The sequence below is a fragment of the Piliocolobus tephrosceles genome, chromosome 8 (assembly GCF_002776525.5).
Source record: "Piliocolobus tephrosceles isolate RC106 chromosome 8, ASM277652v3, whole genome shotgun sequence".
Lineage (NCBI taxonomy): Eukaryota > Metazoa > Chordata > Mammalia > Primates > Cercopithecidae > Piliocolobus > Piliocolobus tephrosceles.
In genome coordinates, this window is record NC_045441.1 from 65,276,813 (window position 1) to 65,289,246 (window position 12,434).

Genomic DNA, 12,434 nt, shown 5'->3' on the forward strand with positions numbered 1-12,434 from the left:
TACTTGTCTTCAAGAAATATAGAATGATTTTTATTTTGTTTAATAATTCTGGCCCAGTATTGACATATTTTGACTAAAAATATAATGTCTTCATGGCATACGGTTAGTGTTATTTGCAGGTCATATAATTGTTAAAACCTATCATGTTAAGAAAACCATTTTGGGCCTTTGTGCTAAACACATCCTCCTATAAACTCTATTATTTCAAACTCACACACATTGATGAAGTCAGTCTTCTTTACTCTTTCTACTGATTCAAATACTAATGTCTTCCAGCAACACCCTCATCAACACACCCATTAATGATGTTTTACCAGCTATCTGGCCATTCCTTAGCTGAGTCAAATTGATACATAACATTCATCATCACAATTCACCCTTGTCTACTTGGCACCCACATGCACGTCCTTTAACCATACTTAGTTTCCAAATAACGACAATTAACAAGGCCATAATTCTGCTTTACATAATACAACTATCTTGCTTAAAATAAAATATCCACTAATCCCTTCCAGAGAAGAGGAGATATAGTCCTTAAGTAATATTTATCCTTCTGATATTTTATAACTTAAATATGATGATGTAAAATTAATAATACTAAATACTGATATAGAGTCAAATATCTTATGTTACATAATAGCAGAATGAGAGAAAAAAGAAAACAAGTATATTTGCTATATATATATATATGTGCAAAATATATTAATAACAAAATAAGGAGGAAATACCCATGCAAAAGTTTTGGTTTCTGTAACTGGTCCTGTTGTCATAGGTGTTGTTTATAACTACCTTCTTCTACATGCCCTTTGCTTCAGCACGAACCTTAGCTGGTCATGGTTTTCTACCTGGTCGGGAGACCCAAACTATTTCTTAATAGTTTGGGCCATTAGTAGTCCTGTTCAGATGAGGTTGTTGTAGTTTTCCATTAACGTTGATCACAGGCATGGTAATATTAGCCGAAGTCCTAAGGAAGCATCTATATTTAAGGTATACTCATTTTTACCTCCATTGTGGAGTAAGCCCATTTCCTTTTGGTAGTCCAGTTCAATTTCCCTAGTCAACAGCAAAACTCCCTTCTTCTTGTCTCAGAGGCATGAGTTGCCCGAAGTGTTACGGAGACGGTCTTAACTTCCAGTTCAACAGAATCACTGTCGTGTCTCCTAGTGGAAGCTTTCCTCCCTCCGGGACTAAGACCTCTGGGTGAGCAGAGCACAAAGTCATGGTAACAAGAATATATTTTGTTAATAGGTCACTAGGGGTAACTGCGAGTGGCACCACTCTCATTTCCACTTCTGAATTCCTGGACCTGTGACTCTTTATTATAGGAAAAAAAAAAAAAAAAAAAAAAAAAAAAAACCAAACCAAACCAAAACAAAACAAAAAAACCCACCATTCATTGAATGCTGATTCAGAACATGTGTAGCCTTCTGGAGAACTTGGCCAAGTGGTATTGTCACCTAACTAGCACTGTAACTGAGCCTTCAAAAGGCCAAACTACCGTTCTATCAAGGCAGCTGTTTTAGGATGGTTGGAGACATGGTAAAACTAGTGAATTCCATGAGCATGAGCCCATTGGCACATTTTTTTTGCTGTGAAGTGAATTTCTTGATCAGAAGCAATGCTGTATGGCATATCGTGACAGTGGATAAGGCATTTTATAAGTATACAGGTGGTAGTTTTTGCAAAATCATTGCCTGCAAGGAAGGAAAATCCATATCTAGAGTTGAGTTTTGTCCAGTAAGGACAAAATGTGGACAGTTTCATAATGAAAGTGACTGAATGGAATCAACCTGCCATCAGGCAGCTGACTGGTCTCCCCAGGAAATATTGCCATCTTGTCTCTTAACTGCTACTTAAATGTCACAATTATTCAAGTGTTTCATGAAAACTATTGTCAAATATCAACATAAGTTTAACTGAAAAAAATGTACACAACTAGTACATATTTGTATTCCTGATATCTTCTTTGGAAATGTTGATGAGAAATTTTATAGTATAAATTTATTATACTCATCTTTAAACCCAAGCCATATCTGACCTATTAAAAGTTAAATATATGGCCTACTTTAGAGTCAAACATTCTGATCACTATGTTAATATATATTTAAAAAACTCCTGTTATTACAGTCACAATGTATCAAATACAATAAAAGTTTTTAATACAGACAAAAGAAGTCAAGGTCAAAAGAGAGATACACTATTGACTGTCAGATAAGATGATATGATTTCCTCCATCTGAATTAATCAGGATCATCTAGAAAAGCAGAGCCAACATAATACAAAAACACAAACACAAACACACACACAAACAAATACAGAGAGGTTTATTATGGGAATTTGCTCACGTGATTATGGAGGCCAAGAAGCCCCACGATCTGCCAGCTGGAGAAGCAGGAAAGCCAGTGGTGTAAGACGTTTGGGTCAAAAGGCCTGAGAACCAGGAGAAGCCATGATGGAAATCTTCGTCAAAGTCCAAAGGCCTGAGAACCAGGAGTGCTGATGTCCAAGGGCAGGAGACAACACATGTCCCAGCTCAGTGAGCAAATGTGCCCTTTCTAAGCCTTTTTGTTCTATTTTTGCTGCAGCTGTCCCCTTCAGGGTGGTGCCTGAACGCAGAACATCTGTTAACCAGGCCCTAGTCTTTTCTTCTTCTGTCAAGTGATCATCGGGAACTCCATGAGATCACAGGTGCAGGCTGGGAGAGAGAAGCCAGGGTAGCAGAAGCGGAGACCGGGAGCATTTGGGCCACTTCATGTAACTGACTTGTGCCTTCACAGCTGCTAGGGCCAGATCACAAATACACCACTTCCATTTGATGATGGAGTGTTATTTCACACACCAACTTGATGGGTTGGTGATCAGATAACACCCAGTTCGTGGTGGGTAGCTCAGGTCACATAGTTACTTGGTAGCCCATTTTTATACCTGGGGAAACATGAACCTCTTTTCCTTATAACTGCAATTTTTGCCACAAAGCTTTCAGTTTCATCATCATTTTGCTATGAAAAATATATATTCAGCTGGGTGCGGTGGCTCAAGACTGTAATCCCAGAACTTTGGGAGGCTGAGGCTGGCAGATGGCCTGACCTCAGGAGTTCGAGAAAACCCTGACCAATATGGTGAAACCCTTTCTCTGCTAAAATACAAAAAAAAAAAAAAAACCTAACTGGGTGTGGTGGTGTGTGCCTTTAGTTTCAGCTACTCGAGAGGCTGAGGCATGAGAATTGCTTGAGCCTGGGAAACAGAGGGTGCCATGAGCCAAGATCGCGCCACTGCACTCCAGCTTGGGTTACAGAGTGAGACACCACCTCAAAAAAAAAAAAAAAAAAAAAGAAAGAAAGAAAGAAAAAGAAAAGATCAAATTATTCCTAGTGTATAGGCTAATTATTTTATGAGAAAATGTTTTTTATATATGGTTTCTCATGGCATGAACCAAAAAGTTATTTTAAAGTATAAGAATGACTGATGCCTTAGTGAATTATGGGACTTTTAAGATAATATAATAATTTATAGCCAGTTTAAAATATTTGCTATTTACTTTCCTTAAATGGAAATTATTGACCAGGCATGGTGGCTCATGCCTATAATCCCAGCACTTTGGGAAGCTGAGGTGGGTGGATTAGTTAACCCCAAGAGTTCAAGAACAGCCTGGGCAACATAATGATACCTCCTCTCTACAAAATATTTTAAAAATTGGCCAGATGTGGTGGCATGTGGCCATAGTCCCAGCTACTTGGGCAGCTGAGGTGGGAGGATTGCTTGAGTCCAGGAGATTGAGGCTGCAGTGAGCCGAGATTGCACCACTTCAGCCTGGGTGATGGAGCAAGGCCATGACTCAAAAAAAAAAAAAAAAAAGAAAAAGAAAAAGAAAAAGAAAACAGTTACTGGGACAATAAAATATTAATATTTGATACAAATAATTTGATATGAATTAGGGAACTCCATTTTTCTCAATCTTCAAATTAGTTCCTTTAGATATAAATATATATTAACTGAGGTCACTTAGAAATTTTGGGTCAAAATATTAACAGCCCAATTAACTTTATAATTATATCAGGTTTGTTGACTATATGAAATTTAAATTTTGTCACAGCCTCTTAACAAATTACTACTAATTTCTAATTTAACTTGTGACTTTATAGGTCATTCATATGCTGTAAATAGTCCCTGAATTATTCTTTTTAAATAAAGAAGATTGAATTGGATGATCTCTAAAGTCGCTTCCATCTGAGTCTAAGATTTGTTTTTAACTTTACGTTTCAATGGACTTTAAGTACAGTTTAAGCTCTCATTATGCCAAGAGTATTTTCATATTAGAGACATCAATAACAGTATCTAAGTCGTTTGTGAGAGAAAGAGAGAGAGAGAAGAGGTGAGGGAGGAAGAGGGTGGAAGATAAGGATAGGGAGAGGGCGAAGAAGAGGATATTTACTACAAATGGATGTTGAACTGTTTTTTTTCATGCAGTATTTTTAGTATTAAGGAAAGACTATTTCTTTGGTTACGTATTAGAAATTTGAGTGTGCTTATTTTTGGATTGTTAGTTAAATATTTGTATTTTGCAAAATGGTATCAACTCAGGAGAAAAAGTAACACTATGAGTTTCGTTTGAAATTTTGTGTAAAAATCTCAAGACCCTGAAACTCTGTAAACTTGTGCATTAGCACTGCAGCAGCTCATGCCTCATAGGTAATAGAGGTGTCATGTGACACTTTGAAATTTTCCTTGTCATCCCTTCATTCGAGAACACTTGCTGCCATTCTGACTCCCACTAAAGATTAGACCCTATCATAGCAAAAAAATCCAAAAATGTCCCTGCTCCAGTCTCAACTTTTACACTTGGGAGAAGAATTGGTTTCCATTTGCCATAACTCAAACTATTAAATAGCTATATTTGTCCAAGACAACACCCTGGTTTATACCCCCAGATACTACCAACCAGCCAGTATAAATTCTTGGTCTTAAGTATAATGCACTCCATATGCTTCATCTTACTCAGAGGCAGACCATTGAATCATTCACATTTGAGTTGGCTCGGATTAGTGCCAAATTGGAGATAGCAGAACAATACAATTTTAGAGTAATGGATGTTATTTAGAAAGAGAAACAACAGTTTCAAAGGCAAAGATACATTAAAGATAATCAAGGCCTTTAACATAGCCGCTGGCCAATGAAAAATTATGTGATGATTGTGTCTATACATAATGGATTTATTTAACATGTGAAAACTTGACTTGAGTCACTACAGATTTTTTTCTAATACATAGGACGTCTTTTAAATATTTAGAAAAAACAAAGGCATTTTCCTGATAATAAAGTATACACATTCACTATAAAAAAATTATAAAACTAGAAACAATACAAATACCCACTAATCTCACCAACTAGAGATAGTATTAATAAGCTCAAATTGTTGTCATTTTGAGTGTGTCTTTGAAATCAAATATATATACAATAAATACAACAAAACATGTATGATGTGAGTGTATTTGAATCATATGGTTGTAACCTGCTTTCTTTCTCAGCATTATATCATGATTGACTTTCTATATTCTTTATTATTTTATAACATGATTTTTAAGTTATGCTCTACTTATCATGATTCACCGTAATTTATTTAATCCATTTTATTTGACATATTTCAATAGAATAAGTATCACTTCAGAGATATAATTGTACGTACATCATTTGAGATATCTAATTATTTCCATTCACTATATTAATTCATCTGCAATTATTGGATTAAAGTCAGCATTTTACTTACTCTCGAAAATTTCCACTAGATAATCTGTTCTAATTACACTCTTCCCAGAAGCGTACAACATTTATTATTTTCCAAAATGCTTGTCATCATAACCTATTTGTTTTTTAATGGTTATCAATTTGATAGATGGGAAATGCTATCTTTTTTAACTTTCATTTTTATCACAAACAAGTTTCCAGTAGTTTAATATTTCTTGATCATAAATAGTTCTACTTTGATAATACAGTAATTCATGTCCTTTACTCTCTTTTTATCAGACTCTGATTTTCTAGCTCTGAATTCTCTGGGGATTTGATTTTTCTAGATTCCACTAAGTAACATTTTGCTGTTCAGGCCTTACAGAGATGTCCCTGTTTTTAAAAAAATTGACTCTTGATAAATACAAGGGTATTAGATTAAATTTTTCTGCATTAGAAATATTTCCACATTCATAGTTTTAGGCAATCTATCTTTATATATTAAACAAAACTTAGACAACTGGAAAGAATTTATAACTAAACAGCTGAAGAGAAAAATAAAGGAAAATAGGGTGTGGTGGCCCACGCCTGAGAGGATGGCTTGAGGCCAGGAGTTTGAGACCAACTTGAGCAACATGGTAAGACCCATCTCTATAAAACATTTTAAAAAATTAGCTGAATGTGGTGGTACACACCTGTAGCCCCAGCTACCAGGGAGGCTGAGACAGGAGGATCACTTGAGCTCAGGAGTTTGAAGCTGCAGTGAGCTATGATTATACCACTTCACCCCAGACAGAGGAAGAACTCGCCTCTGAAAAAAAATAAAAATTAAAATAATGTTGCTCAAATATTTGCCCCAAGAATGTACCTATCAAATGAATTAACAGACCAAGAAAACACAGGCATGGCATTTGAGGAGCCATTTCACTGGCTGTATACATATATTGGAGAAATTCTGTTTGGTTTTTAGGTTGTGTCTCAAGATCCATTTGTTTCTTTGTAGGTGCCACTCATGAGCCTGTGGGCTGTGAGGAGAAGGGAAAAAACACTGAGCAAGCGGTGCTTGGTGCCCCTGACCTGTGCCCATCCTGATTGCTCTGGTTCTCACCGCCCTTACATAGCTGTGTGCTACCATACATTTCCTAAAAACAAAGAAACAAACAAAAACCCAGAGGTTTCTTCTGATATTTAAGGTTTGGAAACTTCTCCTTCAGAAGGTTCTCATGTCTTTATTTTATATTATACTTTAGTCTATAATGTATTGACCTTTAGTATTTATTTAATCTATAGTCTTTATTCTACATTTACACTTTGTTTTATCAAATTGTACTGTAAATCACCACAAAACATTTCTGGAACTGGAGATTCAGTTATAAAAGAATGTACATTCTAGTCAGCATTAAGCCATACATTGAGCTTATTTTCAGCATAGCTTATATATACCCACTATATGAATCAAGCATAAATGATGTAAATAGATGTTAAATCTTAAGTTCTATGTTATTCATTTTATGAGTATTTTATTTCATTGTTAGTATGCTCATTTATTTGGAGTTAAGTGAGTTGCATATTACATTATAATTGAGGGTAGGGCCAGTCAGGTAGTTATTATCTCACTAAACCTCTATTGTTACAGAACTGTTCATTATTTTTGAACTAATGGCTAGATCCTGTACAACCTAAAATCAAATTCCACTATAAATTTATCCAAAGTGCTTTAGATAAGAAATGACACATGGCTTTTTCTTTAGAACTTAATAGTTCTTTTGGCCATATGAAGCATTTTTGTCAGGCATCTCAAATTCCAGGTTTTATAAGCCAAGAGTTTTTGTTTTACTATTACTTTGAAGGAAGTGGAAAAGTCAAGTGAAATATGTACAACCTAAATGTATAATCATTTAATTAAAAATGTCGATAACTAAAGTTACATTTATCATTAGCATATTCTTTATTTGATCAACAAGTGTTACCAGTGGAGAGTGTCCAGGTTCCTGGCATTTTGGACAAAAAGCACAAACAAAACCACGGAGGAAGAGCACAGATTTATTGAAATAAAAGTACACCCCACAGAGTGGGAGCAAGATTGAGCAACCTGCTAGAGACCACTGGTTACAGAATTTTCTGGGGTTTAAATACTCTCTAGAGGTTTCCCGTTGGTTACTTGGTTTACACCCTATGTAAATGAAGTAGTGATCCGCGACCAGTCTGACTGGTCGCGGGAGGGGACCAATCAGAGGTACGTTTCATTTTTCATCTGCCAGGCAGAAAAGGGGCAGGTTGCAAAAGGAATATAGTCTCTGATCCTTTTGCTACTTGGGTGAGGAAAGTTGGGGTTTTCCTTTAGATTTAGTTCTAGAAAGTCAGTGTGAATTGGCTTTAGGTTTCCTGCCTCCAGACCCTACTATCCTGCCTCACAAGCATTTATGAAATCTTGCTCTAGACAAGATGTCTCAAGATATTAGAGTGTTATTTCGGAGAAAAGGTGGAATGAATGGTTAGATATATGTAAATACTTCAAAATTATCTTACAAAGTTTGTTTTAGACAGTGTGCCTTCTTTTTAGAACATAGACCTGAAAATTGATGATAATGATGATAATAAAAATTAACATAAAGATAGTATCTATCATTTATAAATATACTATACATCAATTTACTTGCCAGTTGAGTAACATAGATTATATATTTGTCAACATGAAGCTATAGAAACATCTTTTTTTTAGAGATAAGGAAACAAAAATATTAATTAACCTGGCCACAATCAAAGTATGGAAAACAAGACACAAACCAAAGTATCCTCTTCAGAGCAATGCTATAAATCACTATAACATAAATAGTATTGGCTGCAAAAATATATAATGTCTCACTGGGAATAAGTCTGATTTACAGAGATTGGTATCACAACTGCTGTCACAATATGACTGCAGACACTGTGGGCAAATCCCCAAAGAATCTGAAACACTGTCATTGCATATGGATACAACTGTTGTTCTAATTCCAGTGAAAATTATAAATGAACCTCTGCTCAAGGGCAAAAAACAAAGCAACAATTATAAACCAAAAAGAAGTGAGCAAACAAAACACAAAACAAAACAAAAACCTGAAGCTGGGATGAGCATGTAATTAGTTAATTTTTCTTTGCAGTTGTAGAAGCAGTTACATTTTCCTGATGTGGCCCAACGCTACACGGGTACTAAAATCTTGTAATAAAGTGAAACTCTTAGATCTAAATGCACTATTAAGTATATGTATTGAGCTCTCATTTTGTGCCAAACACTATGACAGAAAATATCAACATAAGATGCCATCAAGAAATAAGAAGTATAGAGTTTAGTGGTGTGAAGTAGGCCTAGTAGGAGTACATTTGAAGTTTGTCAAAACCTGTTGTAACAGAAACATTTACTGCTCACCAAATAGCCATTTGCTTCAGAATATTTTCTGGTCCTCTCGCAGGTAGGCATGGCTTTGTTCTGGTCCATGAGCTGTGAGCAGAAATGGCACCTACCACCTCTGCCTCAAAGTATGTAACACCAGGCATGTGACCCTCCACCTCTTTTTTCCCCTGCTGTGGGATCTTGGAGATACATGCTGAGATGACTGATTCACAACGCCAACTGCTGCCTGGAGAGCCAACCATCTTGTGCCACAATATGCAGGAAATTTTTCCAAGGCAATAAGACGTAGCGGTAAACTTGTGACAGCATTGTCTAGTTCATCCTGGATAACACACCTGGCTCTTCTTTTTTCAAAAAGGACATTGCCAACCAAGCTCTTTTAAGCGTATCAACAGTTAATTAACAGTGATGCTCCTGATGCACAAAGGAATAATAGGCATCTTCACATAGGGGGTTTTGCTGTTTCAGGAATTTCCTGTGTTTCCTTGAGATCTTGTTCTGGAGGTTTCCAGGTGTGGTATCACATTGTGAAGCTCCTAATTATGGGGTCAAGGGGATCAACTTACAGAGAGACTTTAGGTCCTACATCATTTTGACAGATATATATGTAATTTGGTACCTATTTGCAAGGGGAGGGAATAAAAGAAAGAAAAAGTTAAATGACATCCTCTGGCTTAGCACTGTCCAATGTAAACTACATAGGTCATTTTAAGTTTCCTAGCATCTGCATGAAAAAAGTAAAAAATAATGAAAGTTAATTTTAATAATATATTTTATTTAGCCCAATGTATCCAACCACAGTTATTTTAACATGTAGTCAATGAAAAACTTCATTAATTTCACAAGAAGTCTTTGAGATCTGGTGTGCATTTTAATCTTAAAATGGATCTTAATTTGGAAAAGCCACATTTCAAGTGCTCAACAACCACATGAATCTGTGTTCCACAGTGAGATCTAGATGTAACTTAAATTTGTTAAACATTTGTTGAGCTTATGCCAGTCATCATGGTAAGTATGTTCACAGCATTGTTTAAATTGTTTATTATAATATTCTCTTGAGTTAAGAAATGAATATATCCACAGAATCAGAAAGTGACAGAGCTAAGATCCAAATCAATCCTCCACCCTGCCTCTGAAGATGGAGGAATGCTCTAGGCAACTACAGGATCATGGGACCCCTCTATAATTTAAACAAGAAGAGCGAGGCCCCCAGAGAAAGTACTGACTGGTGATGGAGAGGATTATGGAGTTAATGAACATTAAATAAGTATAATTGGTAATCATCAAGTAAATACTGCACTTGATGATTGATTGCATGGGGGAAAAGGAGAAGGAAGGAGGGGCCTGGCAATTGCTGGTTCCCACTTCTGACTTAAGCAACTGACTTGTCAATAAGTCTGTTTAGAGAGAGACTGACATGGGACTTGCTCACTTAAAATTGAGATTTAGTGATTTTTGATCACTGGAACTGCCAGTACAGTACAAGGAAAATAACCCACTTTTTTTGGTTCTAGCCACTGCTATATTTGACACAAATACCAGATTATAGTGATCTGACAATTGCTTTTTAAGAAAAGTACTGTTCACATAGACATGAATTAGCAATTCTTTAATACTGTTACAGAAAGAGAAACACCAAGAGCTAATTCAGTAACCTTAGATTTACAGTGCATAACATTTACAAGCTTCTAACGTGCTTCTTCACATCTTTCTTCTCTAAAAACACACACTAGGCTTTATCGCCACATGTGCAACAGTGAACATTTTTGCATTTTATACTTATGTGCTTGTCTTTGGTTCTGGAAGGATTCCAAGTGGTGCTACCTGGTCCTGAGACCTTTGCCTGGTGGGGTCTATCTGATGAAGGTGTGATCAGATCTTAAAACCCAAAAGGACTCAGCTTTCAACTTTGATTAAATCACATCATTAACTGTAAGAGGTAGGATACCAGAGGTAACCAAGAACAAAATTTGTAGAAATTCAAACATTTCATAAGCTGTTGACAGGTAGTACTGGCCTACAGAGGATAACTATGATGAATAAAATAATTAACATGGAAGGTCATAAATGTGCTATTTTTATTGCTCCATAGTTACTGTATCAAAGGAATATTCTTAAAGTTGTTTGCAATAAATAGAGGTATTATTATATTTGACTATGGGTCAAGTCTATTTAATTTGACCTTGAGCATATCTTCAGAGAAACATTACCGTCACTTTAACCAGCATAGTAAATCATCTTTAATAAGTTATTTGCAGAAATGCTGCTTCAGATTACTAATCTGATGTCCTAAATTAGACGAAAACCTGTCAGTTTTCTTTTACTCATAAAGTCCATTTTCAACATCAGTTGTCAGTTTGATTCTATTTTATCATGAAGTATTACAAGATTATTTTGACCTCTTCAGTCACTGTTCTCTTTTTCTACCCATTAGTTTTTTTATACCCTCAAGAATGAATAGTTAGAAGTGGAATTGGACCAACATAGGGTCCCCCAACTTTGAGCTTATAGGACAAAGGTCATGCATAATGCATGTCCGGTGGGGAAAAAAGAATCTTTTCTAGTCACTCTAAGGGTTGAAGTAGTTGTATCTAGTATTTATACTGTCTTATGTAATATAGAGAAAGCTTTGTTTTAATCACAGACTCTTTTGTGGATGAAAACAACTGTTAGCTGGTGCTATGAGAAATTGCCTTGTCCTGGGCCTTTGAGCTCAGAGCTGGTATTCCTCCTGGGTTCTGGTTGGTGTTCGGTACAGAATTTCCTTACTTGTGCTTTGAAGTGCTCTAGAGTGCAGTTGGCCCAAGACTTCTTTTTTTTTTTCCCTCAGACACTAACAGCTGTTGAAAACCAGCTTATTCCCTTCCCATATACTATGACCCCAACTTAGCAGAAATCATCCTCTAAAAATAGATACAATTTAGAAAAACCTTTTGATTATAATGAGTTTCAGGTTACAAATTTGTAAGACGAAAAGGCCGTGATTATTCAGAACTTCAGATATTCATTAGCCTACACATATCTAAGCACTGATCACATCTATATCCACATTTCACATCAATTATTTGTAACTGTTTCTCAGAATAGTAGTATTTCATTATAACTTCTATCAAAAATATATATGCCATGCAGTTAAATATGAGCCTTTCTAATTATTTATTTTTAAAATTCCAATTAAACTAAGATATGAATCTGGAATCTTTTTACCATGATCATATGTGGCTTACAATTTATGTATTAACAAATTTAAAATTATTTTTAGTATCTTTAAGCTTATCTCACTTTCTGTCTTTCCACCTGCTAAATACACTTCTGATTT